Below are 20,859 nucleotides of genomic sequence, written 5' to 3'. Positions count from 1 at the left end.
GGCTGTGTTTCGAATCTCAAGTTGCTTTCCTATTCAAATGATCCACCGAGGTGGGCCATTGTTGGTTAGTAATACAGTCCACTCTAGATTCTGTTTACTGGATCCTTCTGTTAAGGGAACTAGAAATGGAGAGTTTGCAGAACAAACAAACCATTGAACTGCAGGAAAAATAAAAGAGTTCATAAGAATTCCCAAATTTTTGTGACCGACTTCTCCTGATAGCAGGCTTATATTATAGCAGTCTTCTTTTTTCTTCTTTCTCATCTCTCCTTCACCATAATGTAGTTCTGAAAAGAAGAGAGATTTGCTAAGAAAGTACAGTGAACTATGTTTGAAACCTAGCTAAACTGTCTGTCAAAGAGGGTTCTATCATGAGGTTACTGCCCATAAATCCTTTGCTCTAGCATATATTTGTTCCAATAAGTGCATGTTCATAGTTTCACGCCTCCAGGCCTTCAAAAAGCACTCTGATCTCTGGCTGGGATGACTTTCCCAGGGTCTTTGTTTAGCTAATTTCTCCTTTTACTCTTCAAAGCTTACCTTTTCCAGGAAGTCTTCCCTGACCCCAATCCCCTAAAGGAATCATCTTGTTCTCTCCTGCCTCAGGGGTATCTCCGACAGGGATTTTTTCCCCCCCTACTACTGGGAATTGAACCCAGGACCTCATGCAGATAAGGCAAGTGCTCTATCATTGAATCACATTCCTAGCCCACTGACAGGGCTCTTTAACTCAATATTTGCTGTATAACTGCTGTTTTGCTCATCTGTTTCCATTGCCCTCCTAGAAGCTCCTGGAGGACAAAACCCCTATTTATTTATTCATCACATCCCAGGCACCTGGCACATATCTGAGATACAGCATGTTTCAACAAATATGTGTGAAAGGATATATCATCTTCTGGATGTGTTGGGATGGTGACTGGATGTTTGTTTCCTAGTAGGCAGTACAGATTTCTTCATTTTTTTCAGTGTACTGAGTTTTGCTCTTTTGATAGGTCTCTTATATGGGAAGGTATACAGGTCTTTGTAAAAATATTTTTTTCTGGATTGGCATGACTGTTAACTGTTCATCTGCGGTTGAAATGGCTTTGGCGTAGGTGTGGAATGGCAGGTAGTAAGAGAACAGCATGTCAGGGGCTGTGTATGCATGATATTCTCCTTTTTTTTTTTTTTTGGATGCTCTCCACATTTCTGTGAGCTACAACCCAAACATCTGGCTCTTCTGAAGCTGGGGCTCATGTCTGATTGTTTGTGGGAGTGTTTGCTTTTCAGGGTAAGAATCTGCAGTTTTAACCAAGTTTTCTCTACCCAGTGTTTTCTGCTGGCATCACCAGGGGCTGCAGTGGCTGTTTTAAGGAGAGCTGCCACAAGATGAATCCCTGAGCAGTGAGAGAGGGAATGGATAATCGGAAAGAGTTTCCTTCTTTTTGGAAGAGTAAGCCTTTAGGTAAAATAGAAGATTTAGGGAGGAGCTGAGTGATGGACAGAAAAAGTAAGGCCAACAGAGTGATTATCCTGTAAGGAAAGTAGAATGAGCTGGGTCTCTGCTGTAAGAATCAGGCAAAGGTCCACTTGACATTTCTCATACCCTTGTTGCTCTTAAAATGATATTGTATTCATGACCCACTAGAATTAGGTTCAGGGAAATGGCTGCCCAAAATCTAGACTCCAAATGCTTCATGATCCTTGGCCAGACATGCTCTGCCTGGGAGCAGTTAGTGAGACAAACTGTTTCCGGATATGTTAGATGAGCAGGTAGCTAGCATGTCATTCCCTTTTAGCAAATCTGGTTGGATGAGAAGTCTGGCTGGCAAGCTGTCCCCATGGAGACTATTGTGGCAGAAGAGACTTCCGGGGTCCTGCTGACATTTCCATCACCAGCTCACTCATTGGAACCCAGAGTCCCTTTGCATGTTCCATTCTAGGATGCTGCTGTTGACTGAGCTGTACCCCTGTCAGTTGCAGGCTGATGAATCCTGGCAGGCTGGGATTTGATTGGTGGCATCTTGCAGGGCCCCTTGACTCAACCTGCTGTCACAAATCCTCTTGTGTACCTTTTGTACACATGCCTGAATGTTTCATGATGTACCACTCTTAAGAACAGATGCCAGATGGGAAAAGTAACTCTCTTAGGTTTATGAGCACCCCTTTATAAAATGCACTTTAAAAAATAAACTGTATCCTGGTTTGGCATTTTTCCAAGCTCAGAATGTGTTTATTTGTCATGTTCTTGCTGCCCTATGAGGACCAGCAGAAACCATGAAGAGAAACCACCTCATTAGGAGGCTCTAGAAGAAAATCAGGGCTCTCTTGGCATTTCCCCAGGGATATGGGCTGCTCCTCTTCTACATTCTGCCAAGGCCACGGCCTGGGAAAAGCTCTATAGGGTAGTGTGCACTGTGCCAGTGTCCAAGAGTCTAAGGAATTTAATTAAGCAACTAATAGTCTAAGAGATGTTTAAAGTTAAAGTATGATTTGTTGACATTAAACATGGTTATTTAAGTATCAGTTAATTAGTGCTTTTTAATATTGCTTCTTGAACTCAAGTTTGGTTGCTGCAGTTGACATAGATACTTGATAAATGCAAGTTCAGTGTGGAGGCGTGGGGCACAGTTGAACATGGACTTGGAGGAGAGGAAGAGAGAACACATAATTTACAGCTGCTGAAATAATTCAGCTGTTTCCCTTGCTGATTGCTCTCCTCCTCTGTACTGCTGATGCAGTGAATTGTTAATGGAATAGGCTCTTGCTGTGCCAATCAGGGTTGGGATGAAGCTGTTTCGATGGTTGGGAATAAACTTGGGAGATTGAGAGGAACACTTAAAGTTTGAAACTAATGTCACCTTCCCCCCAACTCCAGCACAGGACCTAAGCATTAGTGATCTGAGGGCTGCATCTTCTTAGGTGAAAGCAGGCTCTAACCTGTGGAATGTTGTTGATTGGGTAATGAGGCATAATGGTGGGGATGAGAGTCTAGGGTTAGAGTTCACTTTACAGAGTTTCAAACTCAGTAGTCTATAGATTGTAAACACCTCTGTGGAATGTCTTCTGCTTAGAAAAAGCAGCTTTATATGTCTGCCTGGGCAGATGTCAGTATTTTGGATTAAGGTGTTCATCTGTGGGCTGGGAATGTGGCACAAGCGTAGCGCGCTTGCCTGGCATGCGTGCGGCCCGGGTTCGATCCTTAGCACCACATACAAACAAAGATGTTGTGTCCGCCGAAAACTAAAAAATAAATATTAAAAAAAATTCTCTCTCTATCTCTCTCTTTCTCTCTCTCTCTCTCTTTAAAAAAAAAAGAATTTAAAAAAAATTAAAAAGGTGTTCATCTGCTTGCTTGTTCATGTTGGCATTCATTTATTTATTTGTTCATTGGCCATGCTTTTATGGAATGCTTGCTGTGTGTTAGATCTGTACTAGCTAGGGATAGAACAGTGGATGAGGAAGGAGTCTGTGCCCTCAGGGAGTTTATATTTAGAATACAGTTTGATGGATCTCATGATAGCTGCACAGAGAATTATGGGAGTATACAGAGGAATTATAAAATATGGCAAATAAAATCTATAAGGATATAAAAGTGTCCATCTTACCACGTTGGGCTTATCCCAAGAATTGAAGGATGATTTCACAGTAGAAGATATAAATATAGAATTTGCCATATTAGTAGGTTAAAGGTAAAACTGTATGATCATCTTAGAAGCTATAGAAAGCACACTTGATAAAATTAAAAACCCATTCATGATAAAACTTACTGGTAATTTAGAAAAAGAAGGGGATTTCTTGACTTTGACAAATGGTATCTGAAAAAACTATGGAAAATATAATTTTTGTTTCTTAAAATTTTAGAAGTGAGAACAACACAGTGTATCTATGTACCAAATATCCAGTTTTAGCAATTACCAACATTTTTAATGTGGTAAATTATATAAGCATAAAATCTGTCATTATGACTATTTTTAAGTATACAATTAAGTGGTATTAATTATATTCACAGTGTTGTGCAATCCTCACTATTATATGCTTGTAAAACGTTTTATCATCTCAAACAGAAACTCAGTACCCACTAAGCATAACTTTTATTACCTATTCCCTCCCCAGCAGCTGTTGGTGATCTTTCTGTCTCTATGAATTTGCCTATTCTAGATAGTTCATATAAATAGAATATTTGTTTTGTTTGTGTCTGGCTTATTTTTCTTAGCAAATGTTTTCAAGGTTCATCCATGTTGTAGTACATATCAGACCTTCTTTTTTTTGTGTGGCTGAGTAATATTTTGTTGTACATATGTACTACATTTTGTAAAAATCCATTTGTCAATGAATATTTGAGCATTTTTACCTTTTGAATATTTTGAATAATGCTGCTATGAACATTCAAAATAGAATTTGTTTGATTCATTGTTTTCAGATTTTTGGATATCTTCCTTGAAAAGTAGATGTGGCAATTTTATACTTAACTTTTTTTCCCATAATTTTTATTGGTGCATTATAGTTGTAAATAATGGTGGGATTTGTTGTTATGTAGTTGTTCCTGAACACAATATAACAGTATAATTTGGCCAACATCATTCCCCAGTCTGCTTATCTTTTTAATGAACCACTAAACTTTTCCACAGCAGCTTTACCATTTTACATTCCCACTAGTGCATGTATGAGGGTTCCAGCGTCTCTACATCTCTCCAAACACCTGTTATTTTTCTTTTCTATAACATGCCTAGTAGATTTTAAGTGGCTTTGATTTGATTTCTTTAATGACTAATGATATTGAGCATCTTTCATGTGCTTACTGGCCGTTTATGTTTTTGGAGAAATGTCTATATGTAAGTCCTTTGACCATTTAAAAATTGGGTTTGTCTTTTTGTTGTTAGTTGTAGGAGTTGTTTATATATTATTAGTACTATACCCTTATCAGATATGTGATCAGCAAACATTTTCTCCCATTCTCCTATTTGTCTTACCATTCTTTTAATAATGTCCTCTGCACAAACTTTTTAATTTTGTTGAAATTCAGTTTATCATTTTTTTTCTTTTAACACCTATGATTTTGGTGTCATATTAAGAAACCATTGCCAAATAAAGGTTATGAAGTTTTTCCCTTATGTTTTCTTCTAAGAATTTTACTGTATTAGCTTTTTAGTTTAGATCTTGATTCATTTTTAGTTAATAGCACCCTTGCTAAAAATCAACTGACTGTAAATATGAGGGTTTAAGTCTGTTCTCTCAGTTCTATTTCTTTGGTTTTTTCCTCATTTCGATACTAACTCTTTGTGGTAAATTTCAAATTCTCCAACTTTGCCCTGATGCCATTTTGTTCTTTTTCAAGACTGTTTTGAGTAATTAGGGTCCTTTGAAACTCCATATTAATTTTAGTATGTGTTTTTCTGTTTCTGTAAAAAATGCCCTGGGATTTTGATAGGAATTGCATTGAATCAATGTATTGCTTTTGGTAGTATTGTTATTTTAGCAGTACTAAATCTTTTAATCCATGAACCCCAAATGTCTTTCCATTTATTTAGGTCTTCTTTAATTTCTTCAGCAGTTTTCATTATATAGTTATTTTGCCTCCTTAAATTTATTCCTAAGGATTTTATTCTTTTTTGATGGTATTTTAGATAGAACTGCTTTCTTAATTTCCTTTTCAGATTGTTCACTGCTAGTGTATAGAAATACAGTAGTAAATAAATAAGTAGTGTTGATTTTGCACTCTGCTACTTTGTTGAATTTATTTGCTCCAGCAAGTTTATTTATTATTTTTTAAGAGTCTTCCAGGGTTTTCTACATATAAGACTGTGTCATCTGCAAATGTAGATAGATTTATTTCTTTATTTCTGACATGGATGCCTTTTATTTTTGCTTGCCTAATTATTCTGGCTAGAACTTTCAGTATTATGCTTAATAGAAAAAAGTAGACATCTTTACCTAGTTCCTGATCTTTGGGGAAAAGCTTTTAGTCTTTTGCCATTGACTATGATGTTAGTTATGGGTTTTTCATATATGCTTCTTATTATGTTGAGGATATTTTCTTCTATTCCTGCTTTATTTAGTGTTTCTTGTCATGAAAGGGTATTAGATTTTGTCAGATGCTTTTTCCTCAGTAGTTGAGATGATCATGTGTTTTTTCCCCTTCATTCTTGTTTTTTTTTTTAAATTTTTTTGTAGTTATAGATGGACAGAATGCCTTTATTTTATTTGTTTATTTTTACGTGTGCTAAGGATCAAACCTAGTGTCTCACATGTGCTAGGCAAGCGCTCTGCCGCTGTGATATAGCCCCAGCCCCATCCTTCATTCTGTTAATGTGACATATTACATTGGTTGATTTTCATGTTGAGCCACCCTTGTATTCCTGAGATAGATCCTACTTGATCATGTTGTATAATCCTCTTAATATGCTGCTGAATTTGGTTTGCTAATATATTGTTCATAATTTTTTGCATGTATATTCATGAGCGATATTTGCCTGTAATTTTCTTGTAGTGTCTTTATCTGGCTTTAGTATCAGAGCAATACTGATCTCGTAGAATGAATTAGGAAGTCTTCTTATGTGTTCTGCTTTTGGAAGAGTTTGAAAACAATTGGTGTACTGCTATCCTTTTTAACAGGCTTTGCTGGCCAGTAGGTCCTGGGCTTCTTGGCCTGGAATTGCTTATTTGGAGCGCTGGTTTTGAAGCTGGGCCAGGTGAACTTTTTAGTATTTTTTTGTTGTTGTTGTTTGTTTTGATGCCTCCATCTTGGCTATCTGACTAGGGAAGCAGCCATGCTGATGATGCAGACTGGAGTCTCTACTGGCAAACTGGTCAAGTTGTCAAGTTGGACTTTAAGACTTTAGCTTTTTCCATGTGTTCTCTTGTTTTCTTGGGCTGATGAGGTGGATGGTCTGATCTTGTGCTTGTTGAATAAGAGCCATCTAAAGGATCAGAATAGTTCTGTTGACAGTGGGGTGGATTCTGTGTGGAAAATAACATTTATTTGGGATGGGAACGTAGTTTAGTGTAGAGCCCTTACCTAGCATGTGTAAGACCTTGGGTGGTTCAATTTTCAGCATCCTCCCTCCCCCTAATTTAAGGGCTGGGGATGTAGCTCAGTGGTGGAGCACTTGCCTTGCATGCACCAGGTCCTGTGTTCAATCCCAAGTACTGCAGAAAAAAAAAATTATCTAACATTTCAGGATAAAAGACTCCACTTAATATAGCTTTTCATTATTCTAAGGTCACAAATGATCATAGATGTGACTACACATATTTTTTCAAAGTAGTAATTTGTGTGTGTGTGCCCATTATTACACTTTGTTCTTCCACCCAACAGTATTTTATGTACTTGTATTTGTGTAATACTATGGTCAAATTTTTTTAAGACTTTTTATTTTTAGTAATAGATGACACAACCCCTTCATTTTATTTATTTATTTGTTTGTTTATTTATTTAATGTGGTACTAAGGATCAAACCCAGTGTCTCACCCACATGAGGCAAGCACTCTGTCACTGAGCCACAAACCCAGCCCCCCACAGTCAAATTTTCTTAAACCTATTTTCATGGTAGTATCATTCCCTATTGTGCTGTCTTCAATGACTTTTTAAAAAATATTGCTTTTATTTAATCAGCAGATTTTTAAAAATACCTTTGTTGTATTTATTTATTTTTATGTGGTACTGAGGATGGAACCCAGTGCCTCCCACTTGCTAGGCAAATGCTCTACCACTGAGCCACAACCCCAGATTTTTTTTGAGTACCAGACATAATGCTGAGCAAGATAGAGCAATGGGGTTTAGTAGAGGGTTGTCTTTTCCTTTGTGGAGTTCCCAGTCACATGGATTCTAGTTGTTGCAGGCTTATGAACTTCACTGATCACCAAAGACAGCTCTGAGCAGGATGAGAAGGTTGTGTAGTCCTTGGTACTGGTTCCTGTTATTGCCTTCTGAAATGAGAAGGAGATCTTTGCAGGACAGAGGCAGTTCTGCCCATTACTGAGCTCTCAGCATAAGTCCAGAATGAGAAATCCTGAAACCATGGCAGAGGGGCTCTGAAATGGGGCTGCTGTTTCCTAGGGAGGACTGCTGTTTCCTAGGCAATACTCTGCTTAATATTTTTAGTGCGTGGTCATGGCAGAACTAAATGAAGTTTCTGATCCCAAATTGGTAATAGATGTAGACATATTTAGAGTCAGAAACAATGCATTTAAAATCCTCTGCTCCTTAATTGTCCTGCCAAGTGCTGAGTTTAGGTTTTTTTGTTTCTTGGCTACCTACCCAGCCTCCCACCGTCTCTTGGAGAAGGCGCCTGGGTTTTCTCTGGGTGTTGGGTGGGATTGTGAAACCCGTGAGTTATGGCTCCCTGAGCTGTATTGAAAGGCATCTGATTTTTATGTTTCTGCCCACGTATGTAAATGTGTACATTTTAAAATTCATCTCCCTTTCAAGTTTTTAAAGATCTGGTATTATAAATAGTCTTGGGCTCTCAGGCGTGTTAAAAATAAAATATAATGTTTCAGTTGCTGACTTACCTGGAAGGCATAGTCAATGCCAACATGGTAGTAGTGAGTTTTGTGCTTGGTGAGCCATCCTCTTATTGCTATGAAGTGTTTCTATAAGTAAATGTTTTCCTGGGGCTCCTCAATCAAGTTTAAGGAACACCTTAATTGTTGCCTATTTCATCCTTACAAAGTTGTGATTTATGTTTCAGATTGTCCAGAACAGTATCCGTTTTCTCATGGCATGTGCCTCAGGTGGGCTTTCTTTTTAATAATTGAACTATCTGAGCCTCAGGTGTGGCAAACCACCTTATTCACTGATTGTGAACAGACTTCAGCCTCCTGAGGCAGTGATATTTGTATATTCTGTTCCATAGTATGGTGCCTACTATGCTCAGGGAACTGAGGCTATTGCTAAAATATCTGTGTGGTGCTTGTTTTTAGAGTGTGAATACTGAGTGTTTATAATCCACAGTGGCACAGAATAATGGTGTTTTACAGATTTTCAGATAGTCCTTTTGGAGTTATGGACTGGAAATCATACCTTTCTCCCTATTTTAGTCCCACTAAGAGAACTTGACATTCTCTGGAAGCCTAGAGACAGCAGGGGGATGGAAATATAATCTGATTCCTCCCTATTTACAGGTTGTAGTGTGTGGACGAGTGTGTAAAAGTTCCTGGTGTTCTTTGGGAACAGACTATAGAGAAAGCCTTTCATGCCTACTGTCAGGAAATCCAGTTATTATTTTGAAAGAGTAAAGGTGGGAATCTTGGGGTCCTTACTCCCTGGATGCCAGCTATCTCAGTTTAGGGTGGCCATAGCAATCTAGTTGGTTTCACTGGCTTTGACTACTCTTGCCATCCCTAAACTCCTCCTTAAAGGTACAAGAGTGGCAGCAGGAATTTGGAGACAGACCTGAGTCATCAGGAAGCTGAGCTCTGTAGTGGCACCGATGTACAGCCAGCCAGCTTCACTTAAATGGAAATGTGCCTCTTACCATCCAGAGTACAGTCTAGACATGTGGGCAGACCTGTGGCTTAGGAAACCTGATCTCCAAGAAGGGGCTTGGTTGTCAGAACAGAAAACAAGGGGTTAAGCCCTCACTAGTTTTGTTTATCTGGTATTTTGCTCAAAATTTTCTCTAATGATTGTTATTATTAAGGCTATGAGCTTTTGAAACCCCACTTTGCATCCAGCACTATTTTATTTATTTATTTATTTATTTATTTTTGTATTTTTGCATTTTTATTTTATTTTTTTGGTATCAGGGATTAAACTCAGGGGCACTTAATCACTGAGCCATGTCCCCAGCTCTTTTATTTATTTAATTTTTTGGGGGGCGAACTGGGGATTGAACTAAGGAACACTTGGCTAGTAAGCCACATCCCCAGCAAGCCACATCCCCAGCTCTATTTTGTTGTTTAGTTAGAGATAGGGTCTCGCTGAGTTGCTTAGCACCTCACTTTTGCTGAGGCTGGCATTGAACTAGCAATCCTCCTGCCTCATCCTCCCGAGCTGCTGGGATTACAGGCATGTACCACTGTGCCCAGCCCCAGCTCTTTTTTGTATTTTATTTAGAGACGTGGTTTCACTGAGTTGTTTAGGGCATAGCAAGTTACTGAGGCTGACCTTGAACTCACATCCACCTACCTCAGCTTCCTGAGCCTCTGGGATTACAGATATGGGCTACCATGCCTGGCTATTTTTGTATATTTTTAATTTGTTTTTTTAGTTATACATGACAGTAGAATATGTTTTGACATAATATATGGAGTATAACTTACTATTCTTGTGGTTGTACATAATATGAAGTTACACTGGTTGTATATTCATATATGGACACAGGAAAGTTATGTCTAATTTATTCTGTCTTTCCTGTTCCCCCACTTTCCAATCCAGTGAACCTCCATACCACCTATTGTGAGTCAGCATCCGCATATCAGACAGAACATTCGGCCTTTGGTTTTTTGGGAGTAGCTTATTTCACTTAGTATAATTGCTTCCAGTTCTATCCATTTACCAGCAAATGCCATAATTTCATTCTTCTTTATGGCTGAGTAATGTTCTATTATATATATGTACCACATTTTCTTTATCCATTCATCTATTGAAGGGCACCTAGGTTGGTTCCATAGCTTATCTATTGTGAATTGAACTAAATAGTTAATATCAAATCCCTTTATGAATAAAGAAATTCAAACTGTTAGTATCAAGTTAAATAGTTAATATCAAGTCCCTTTATGAATAAAGAAATTCAAACTGGTTGAGGTCAAGAATCTAGCCCAAAGTCACATAGCCAGCCAGGGATACCTAGTTTGAACCCAGAGCCTATATCCTTTCCATTGTACGGGGTGGAGATGGAATGGAATGGAGCTATGGTAACTTTGGTTATCAGATACAATCTGATCGCTCACAGAACCTCTGGAAGAGTCAAGGAACAAGTATAAAGAGTAAGTCTCCTTATCCAATCCATGCTAGAAGCTTACAGTCTAGGGATCAAGTCACACTATTTCTCTAATTCACCTAGCCACTTGTTAATAAAATGATGAATCCAGTTTCTGTGGCTGTAGTCAAGCCCCATTCACTTTTCTGGGCTCTGTTTTCTTTTTCTGCCATGTAAATACAATCTTGTCTTATATGGTGTATGGGATATCAGAATCATATACTAGTTATAAATAAGCTTAGGTATTATCTCGGCCAGCTTTTACTCAAAGCAGATGTCCTCTCCCCTCTGCTTTGATCTTACCAGACTGGTAAGTATATATGAGGGAAATTCTGAGTGTTGGGCTCTGTGAGGGGATGCAGGGATGTTTTGTTCCATGTACAGCTAGAGAGCTTGAATGATGGGAGGCTAAGAGGTCAAGCCACAGAAGGAGCCACTGTAATCTGAATCTAGAGATTTCTTTTTCTGAATGTCTCTGCCTCTGTTATGGGCTGGCCTTTGTCAAGAGCATTCAGTGTGTTTGTGTGTGTGTGTGTGTGTGTGTGTGTGTGATGTGGGTACAGATACTGATCATGGTAGAGGTGGGTCTTTCCACAAGAGAGCCCCAGTAGGCTCTTTAAAAAAATCTTTGCCCTAGCACAAAATGAGCCTTTTTATTTATCCTGTTGCAGAACAAATAAAATAATGAATCCATTTTCTGTGCCTGATGTTACAGACCATTGAAGAGACAGCATGGTCTGTGGGAAGGGCATGAAGTCTGGGGCCAAACTGGCTTTGAGTCCTGACTCTTCTGCTTTTTGGCTGTGTGAACTCTGGCAAGTTACTTAACCTCTCTGAATTTTGATCCTTTTATGAGTAAAATGAGCAGCATGTTAGAATTGCCTCAGAGGGTTGTTGTGAAGAGTAAATGAATTTAGAACTTTGCTTGGAACATACACAATGCTCTGTAAATGTTGACTACAGTTATTATTTGACAGGATTTATTTTCCTCTGGGATATCCAGTTACTGCATTGGAATACTGGGGAAAGGGGTGTCACTAGGGTATTTCTCTCTTACTCCTACACCAATGATTATGATTATTACAGTTCTACAAAGTATAAAACTAAAGCTCTTGAGCAGTCTCAAGCATGGCTAAGAACTCTGAAAAGATAGAATTGTGTCTGATGGAGTTTCTTCTTGGAGAATTTGCCCCCTCTGCCTGCTGGTATGACTGTGTCCATCTCTGTCCTGAAGATGTATGTGTTGGGAGGTGGCTTCATCACAGGAACCTATCTATTTATGGCATTGGAGAATCCTTGTATAGTACTTCTGGAGTGAGATTTTTTTCTCTGTTATTAAGATGCTTAGTGCAATGTTGAAATTTTCACATTTAAAGAAGTGGTTCTAAATCTCCAAACCTCAGAGGTCCCATTCAACCTTACAAAGTATTCCCCACTTGTGCCTCTATTTTTCACATGTGGTCTCTCTCTCTCTCTTTTTGGTATTGGGAATTAAACCCAGGAGCACTATACTACTGATCTACATCCCAAGCCCTGTACACACACACACACACACACACACTCACGCATTTAGCATTTTATTAGTTGTAGATGGACACAATACCTTTATTTATTTATTTTAAAATATTTGTATTAGTTGTTTATGGACTTTTATTTTATTTACTTATTTATATGTGGTGCTGAGAATCGAACCCAGTGCCTTGCACATGCTAGACAAGTGCTCTACCACTGAGCAACAGCCCCAGCCCTATTTATTTATTTTTATGAGGTAGTAAGGATCTAACCCAGCACCTCACATATGCTAGGCAAGTGCTCTACCACTGAACTACAACCCTAACCCCCTTTTTAGATATTTTGAGGCAGGGTCTCCCTAAGTTGCCCAGGCTGGCCTCAAACCTGCTGAGGCTGGCTCTGAACTTGACAATTCTGCCTCAACCTTTCAAGTTGCTGGGATTACTGGGATGAGGATCCTCTCTTGAAAAGCTCTCTCTGAGAAGTGGTGAGAGGGGAGGGGAGGGGTTGGGGAGATAGGAAGGATAGTAGAATGAAACAGACATTATTATTACTGTGTGTATATATGTGACTGCAAGACCAATGTGATTCTGCAACCTGTATACTCAGAGAAATGAGAAATTATATCCCATCTGATTCAAATGTATGATATGTCAAGATCTCTGTACTGACATGTATAACTAAGTAAAACAAATTAAAAAAAGAAAAAGAAAAAACAAAAGCTCTCTCTGGCCTCATTGCCCAAATCCAGTGGATTGACTCCTCAATCTGATCATTCCAATCTCTTGACATTGCTGCCTACAACTTAATTTTCTTTCTTTCTCTTTTTTGGTGGTACTGGGGACTGAACCCAGGTCTTCACACATATTAGGCAAGTACTCTACCAGTTCTTTTGAAAATTTTACGTTTTGGGATAGAGTCTTGATAAATTGATTGTCTGCCCTTGAACTTGGGATCCTCCTGTTTCAGTCCCCCTCATAGCTGGGATGGTAGATGTGTGCCATAGCACCCAACAATTCTCTCCTTTTTAGACTTTTCTGATTCTGTATTAATATTATTGCTGTTACTCTGGTTCCTTGCTTGCTTGCTTTCTTTTCCTAACCCACAGTCCATTAATTGAAGACGTGTTAGTCAACTGTCCTTTTTTCTCTATGGTTTTCTAATAACTTTACTCTTGTTATTTTGTTATCACCTCTTTGCTAATGACACCAAAAGTTTGCTCTGCCCAGCCCTATCTCCTTATTTGTCTTCTATAGGTATAAAGTTGCCAGAGCATTTCTGGTTCTACACAGAGACTCTGTGTCTAGTGACATTGAACTGATTATTCCAGATGTAGATACCCAGTGCCTGCTGTTTCTTTTGGGTCTTCAGCAGTCCAAATAAAGATTGAGCCTTAAGCTTCCTTCCAATATTCAGCTTCTTTGAGTCTGTAACCAGGTAGGATAGATCTGGAGAGGGTAGGCTGGGTTTTCTTTAATTACATTGCTTGTCACTTGATTTCTTTTAAAGCCATTCTCTTATGCATTGAGACTGTAGTTTTTTTTTTTTAAAGATTGTTGTGATTGTTTTTATACCTTTATTTTATTTATTTATTTTTTTGTGGTGCTGAGGATTGAACCCAGTGCCTTGCACATGCTAGGCAGGCGCTCTACCACTGAGCTCCAGTCCTGAGATAGTAGTTTTTACTAATGGGCTTAGCTATCTTCTTAAATATCTGTACTTTATTCCTACTGGGTTACAGGTGGGATAAGTCATATTCTCCTATCTCTTCTTCTCTTCCCACTTTATCCCATCTTGTTTGGCCCTCCTTCCCAGGCTGTAGTCCCAGCTCGACCTATGGGACCCTCCTTGGCTCCCTTTTGTCTTGCAGGACCAGCAGTTGTCTTTATATTACCATTGGAAAGGCTCTCTCTTGCAGTCTATAATAGTGGCTTTTTGACTTCATAACTCTCTGGTCAGGTAGAGGCTTGGGCTCCAGCAGCCTCTTCTATTCCTTCATGGGTGCCTTGAGCAATCTGTTTGCTTGGACCTAGGCATGACTTCAATACTTGGGGCAAATACTATATCCCCATTGTACAAATGGCCAGTTCTGAGTCTAATCTAGCCAGTTAGGGGGCTGAACTGTAGTCAGCAGCCACACTTCTTTTGTTGTTCAAAGGCTCTTTCTATTTTATTATATCTACCCCTTGACTTTCTGTTTAGTATGAGTCTTAGGGCGAAAATCCTGTTTGTCTGACTACTCCAAACTTTTTTCTCTTGTCTTTCAATTCTTCTTTAAAATTCTATTTCTCAGGCCTTTGCATGTTGTTCTCCCTTGTCACGGCTGTCCTTTCAGTGTCCTCTTTGCATTGTTTTTTCAGCTTTATATTTGTCTGCTTAAATTAGGTGGTAAGCTTCTGTTTGTGCAGAGGTGAGTGACTGTATGTGTGTATATGAGTTTGTGCAACCCATAAATAGTAATGAATGTGTGTCTGTGGGAAGAGCTCATCCTCTAACCTTCAGTTTATAAAGCAGGGGATTGTCTTACAGCTGTTTCTGCAGCTGGCAGTTCTATGCGCTGGCAGCCTGGCTCTCTGGATGACAGTATGCCGGGAAAAACTCTGAATGGGTTAGGTCTGCCTTGGAATTTCAGCAGAAAACTAGTTTGAGTCTCTTCATTTTCAGGCATGGGTGTTCTCCTTTATCTATTACTTTCAACTTCTGGAAGTGGCTACCCAACAAAAGCCCGCCCTACTACTTTGAACCATGGGTAAGCTGGAGAGTATGTGGATCTTGCAAGAGGTAACACCTCTGGACAGTTATTCCAGCCTGCCCTGGCTGGCTGTGAATCCAGGGACAATAGCCCTCATCCCCATTCCAATGATGGAGGAATAGCCAGGTGCCAGGTGCTGTCCTAACTACTTTCCATGCATTGCTTTGTTTAATCCACCTTACCACCCTTAGAACTAGGAACTTTATTATACCCATTTTATAGGTGAAGAAACCAAGGCCTAGAGAAATTGTGTTCAAGATCACATAGCTAGGAATTGGTAGAACCAAGAACTAACCTTTGGTTTGTCTGACTCTAAATCCATGTACTCTGTTTTCTACTCAATATTTTCGTCTCGTTTCCTCCTTATTAAATGGAAGTAGGAATTCTTGCTCTTTCACTTTTTCCAGAAGATTGAGGAAAAAGTGGACATACATTGTAGACATACATTGTAGGGTAAGATGAAACACCAGAGACTCCAAGACAGGCTGCTGAGGTGACTTTGCTTATATAGGATACCAAAGACTTTTGTCTTGTCTGCCTGTGCTCTGTGATTCAGAGCAGCCAGTGTACATGGAGCCTGCCAGCCAGGTCAGAAGCTGGGAGAGACCCATCAGCTCTCCGCTCTCCTCCCCCTCCCCTTTTTGTTGGCTTCTAGCCATTCTCATTTCATTTTTTTGTTTTCTTTTCTTAGAGAAGACAAAAGTTACTGGAGGATGTCTTGTTCACACAGGGTCCAGTCCCCTCCCTAGTCTTGTCTGAATTGAGTGGAGGACAGGCACCAAGGGAAGTGGGGGTAGGTGGCCTCCTCCCACAGTCTCCACAAGCATCTGCTCTGGGCTGCAGTGAGCTGGCAATACAGATCGCTGAGAGCATCCAACTTCTATTTAAGTAGAGGTACAGCCTACAAATGGCGAGTTTTGATAGAAAAATGGGCATCTTGAGTACCTTATTATCTCTTTTGTTCCAAAACTCAAGGATACTTAAGGAAAGAGTTACTGGTGGAACATTTAAATGGGTTCCTCTTTCTTGGACTGATTGGTAGGTAGTGTTTTAAGTTGGATGTAGGCCATAGATGTAAAGATGTAGATCTGTCCTCCGTGAGAGCAGAGGATGATGAGAGGGTTTGTTCTGTAGGTTCTGAAGGGCCAGTGACCAGGGGAACCCAGGATTCATAAGTGGACACCTGATTTAGGGAGGGTATCCTCTTCAGACCAAGTGTGCTGAACTGTACTTCAGTGGGATGCTACAACTTTGGTTTTATGACAGAGACTGAAGTTTTGTGACTTCTTCTGCCAGTTCCTTTGTGATCCAGGGCCACCCTGACAAAATGTAACTGTGTGTTGCTTCTCCTTTCTCTGTTCTACCTCCCCTTCAGTCTCAGCATAAAGTCCATGGCAAATAGGGCAAACTTTGACTGTTCTCTCCACCTGCTGTTTTATTTATTTATTGTGGTGCTGGGGATTGAACCCATGCCCTCATGCATACTAGGCAATTGCTGTATTACTGAGCTACATTCCCAGCCTCACCTGCTACTTCTTGAGTAAGACCCAAGTCCAAGTGAGATGGCTATAGGCCAGGCTTAAAAGGACAGAGGACACTGTTAACCATGCCTGCATATTTCAGAGTTTGTGCTTGCTTTGTAAGTGCCCCTTCAAAGCCTGAGAAACTGTCTTGCCACCTGCTTTTCTCCCAGCCTCATTTCATCTAGGTCTCTCCTCTCTCCTCAGTCCTCGCACCCCTCTTATTCTTTATCCGTTTTCCATATCACTCCCCAATTTTTGTGGATGCAATAAATAGGTTAAGGTGTATAGTCCATGTGAAATTATTGAGGGGAGATGAAGGATCCATTTGTGAATCGATCTCTCATCCCGAGTATTGGCAGAAAATGTTCCTGATGCTGTGAGTCTTTGCAGGACCTGGAGGTGCCTAGGAGTCCAGAGGGAGCTGCTATTTTTCTTGTCCTCTTCTCCAGGAGGTGGAGAAATTACTGTTTGTTCATCAGCTGCCCTAACCTCTTATTCCTCAGTTCCTCTGAGTCCTCTTCCTCCTGCTCATTTGTCATCTTTGCTCGACTTCTTCCTTCTCATTTATCTTTTCCCCAGTACCAGTCTCAGTGTTTATTCCTGGCTGTAAGAAGGGAGCATCTAACAGTGTGCATATGAATAAACACATGAATACTCTGAGATAAAGGAAGGAAATCTGTGGCTTTTGGATTAATCTTTCTTTTCTTTTATTGTATGTTCTGATAATGCTGTGAGACCCTCACTTCAATTCTTTATCTCCCCTAACCACCCTGGCCAGGCCAGGCAATAGGGGTAAAAAAGGTATATAGGGCTTTAGGAAAGCTCCAGGGCTGTACCCTCTTGGGACCCATCTCCTGGTCTTATCAGCCTTTTTCTTCTTGATGTGGCCCTTGCATCTTTTTCACCCTCACCTAACCTGGCCCCTCTCCCTCTCACACCCAGGCATGGCCAGGCACCTATACAGAACCTAACGCTCCAGACAGTGAACTCCCTCTTTCAGTGCCCCCAAGGAGCTAAGTTGCTTGGGGAAGCTTGCCTGACACTCAGCCATTCCATTTTGTCATGAAGAAAAAGGTGGGGTGTGGGGAGGAACTGCAGAAAGCAAGGCTTTTGCTGCTGGGTGAGTGTAGCAGCTATTTTTAGTGTCCAAGCCTTTGCTTTTCCATTTGGCTGTGCTTTTTTAGCACAGTGCGGGTCCAGCAAGGCTGTTTTCTTTCATGGCTGCAGATGTCCTTAGGAAACTTTTTTTTTTTTTTTTTTGTCTGCTCCTAGGGAGGTGTGGGCTGGGCAAAGTGGTAATAACTTCTCAGAGTGAGTCTAGGCAGGGCTTTGGACCCCACTGCAATTCTGTCATGGGGCCAATTTGTTGAGGTGGAGCAGGGAGGGGTGTAACAGAAACAGGAGAGAGAAAAGTTAATACCACACTCTTCAGAGATAACCCCTGTAATTGATTTGCTTAAGCCACCACTGAGTAAACCACTAAATGAGATACATTAGGGCCCAGGGTTACACATAAAAACCTATTTAAAGGGCTGGGCTAATATGGACACATTCTGAAATTTTCTAAGATTTTTGTTCTGCTTATTTAATTTTTTCTTCTTTCTTTCCTAGTCTATTTGCCAATTTGGATTAATTCTTGATTTTCCACTCTAATTTACTAGTGAAAAATTGCTTAACTACTCCAAACAGAAACTCTGTTCCTATTAAACAGTAAGTCTCTATTATCCTTTTCCCTTAACCCCTGGTAAGCTTGATTCTACTTTCTGTCTTTGAATTAGCTATTGTAGATATTTCATGTAAGTAGAATCAAATATAATATCTGTCCTTTTATGTCTGTCTTATTTAATTTGACATAATATCTTCAAGGTTTATTCGTACTGCAGTGTGTATCATAATTTCATTCATTTTATATGATTGAATAATATTTCATTGTATGTATATCACATTTTAAAACCTGTTAATATGTTCGTGGTCACTTGGATTATTTATAGCTTTGAATATTGTAAATAATGCTGCAGTGAACATTGCTTTATAAGTAGCTGTTCAAATCCCTGTTTTCAGTCCTTTTGGGTATATATGTAGGAGTAGAAGTGCTAGGAAATAGGGCAGTTCTATATGTTGCTTTTTAAGGAACCATCAAACTGTTTTACTTATAATGACTACTCTGTTTTACTTATAATGTATGATGGTTCCATTGAATCCAAATCCTCACTGATACTTGTTATTTTACTTTTTTAAAAAAAGTTGTTATAGCCAGGCATGGTGGCTCACCTCTGTAATCCCAGTAGCCTGGGAGGTTTGAGGCAGAAGGATCACAAGTTAAAGACCAGACTTAGCTACTTAGTGAGACTCTATCTCAAAGTATAAAATAAAAGGGCTGAGAATGTAGTTCAGAGGTAGAGTGTCCCTAGGTTCCAAACCCAGTACCACAAAACAAAAAAGAAAATATTATAACCATCCTAGAGAGGGATATCATTGTGATATCCTAGAGTGGGATATCATTGTGATTTTGATTTGCATTTCCCTAATGGTTAACAATGTTGAGAGTATTTTCACATCCTTATTAGCTGCTTATTTATTAGCTGATTATATATCTATTTTGGAGAAATATCAACATATCCTTTACCCATGTTTAAATTGGGTTATTTATCTCTATTGTTGAGATTCAGGAATTCTTGATATAATTTGGACATTTTTGGCTGCTGTTGTTGGCTGTGCTGGGGATCAAGCCCAGGACCTTGTACTTGCTAGGCAAGTATCTTCCACTGAGCTACACTCCCAGCCATGTTCTGGACATTAACCCTTACCATGTATATGATTTGTAAATGTTTTATCCTGTTCTATGGGTTGTCTTTTCACTCTCTGAATGTTGTGCTCCTGTTCGTGTGAGTGTGTGTTGGTGTGATCTCAAACCCAGGGCCTCATGCATGCTAGACATGTGCTTTACCACTGAGCTACACTTCCATCCCCAATCCCTTGATAATATTTCTTGAGACACAAATTTTTTATTTTTTTAATATTTATATTTAGTTGTAGTTGGACACAATACCTTTATTTTATTCATTTATTCTTATGTGGTGCTGAGGATTGAACATGTACCAGGGCCTTGTACATGCTAGGCGAGCACTCTACCACTGAACCACAACCTCAGCCCCACAAAAGATTTTAAACTTTGATAAATTCTTATATATATATATTTTCCTATGGTTGCCTGTGCTTTTGGTATTATTTTTAAAAAACCATCACCAAATCCCAAGTTATTAAGATCACACCTATGTTTTCTTATAAGGGGTTTATACTTTTAGCTCTTAAATTAAGTTCTCTGATCCATTTTGAGTTAGATTTTGTATATGGTGTAAGGAAAGGGTCCAACTTCATTCTTTTGCATATGCAGTTATCCTAGTAGTGTTTGTTGAAGAGACTGTCGTTTCCCCACTGAATAATGTTGGCACCCTTGTTGAAAATTAATTGATTATATATATGATTATTGATGTGCGCTATTCTATTCTTTTGGTCTATATGGTTATCCTTATGCCAGTATCTCCCTTTTGTAGGAAGTTTTGAGATCAGAGGTGTGAGTCCTCTACCTTTCTTCTTTTTCACAATTGTCTTGGCTGTTCTGGGCTCCTTTCCATATGAATTTTAGGACAAATTTTTCCATTTCTGCAAAAAATACCACTTTGATTTTGATAGAGATTGCTTTGGGTAATATTATCATCTTAACAATATTAAGTCTGTAATCCATGAACATAGGATGTCCTTCCATCTTTGTGGTTTTAAAAATTTTAACAAATCGGGTGTGGTGGTGTATGCCTGTAATCCCAGGGATTTGGGAGGCTGAGGCAGGAGGATCACTAGTTCAAAGCCAAACTCAGCAACAGCAAGGCCCTAAGCAACTCAGTGAGACCCTATCTCTAAATAAAATGCAAAATAGGGCTGGGAATGTGGCTCAGTGGTCTAGTGACCCTGAGTACAATCGCCAGTACCAACAAAAAATAAAATAATTTTTTTTAATATTTATTTTTTAGTTTTTGGTGGACACAACATCTTTATTTGTATGTGGATCGAACCCTGGCTGCATGCATGCCAGGCGAGCGCACTACCGCTTGAGCCACATCCCCAGCCCATTAAATAAAATTTTAACAGCTACTAGGGCCTATACTTT

The 20,859-nt window shown here is 39.5% G+C and overlaps 1 protein-coding gene across 4 annotated transcripts in view; it reads left to right on the top strand.

Annotated features, from left to right (window-relative positions):
- The window catches only part of Sil1 (SIL1 nucleotide exchange factor), a 257,779-nt gene that overhangs the window by 42,088 nt on the left and 194,832 nt on the right, over positions 1 to 20,859 (top strand). The gene's annotated exons all lie outside the window — the stretch shown is intronic.

This window comes from Ictidomys tridecemlineatus, chromosome 1 (assembly GCF_052094955.1).
Source record: "Ictidomys tridecemlineatus isolate mIctTri1 chromosome 1, mIctTri1.hap1, whole genome shotgun sequence".
Classification (NCBI taxonomy): domain Eukaryota; kingdom Metazoa; phylum Chordata; class Mammalia; order Rodentia; family Sciuridae; genus Ictidomys; species Ictidomys tridecemlineatus.
The sequence above is the reverse complement of the archived record's forward strand: the minus strand, read 5'-3'. Positions and strand labels throughout refer to the sequence as shown.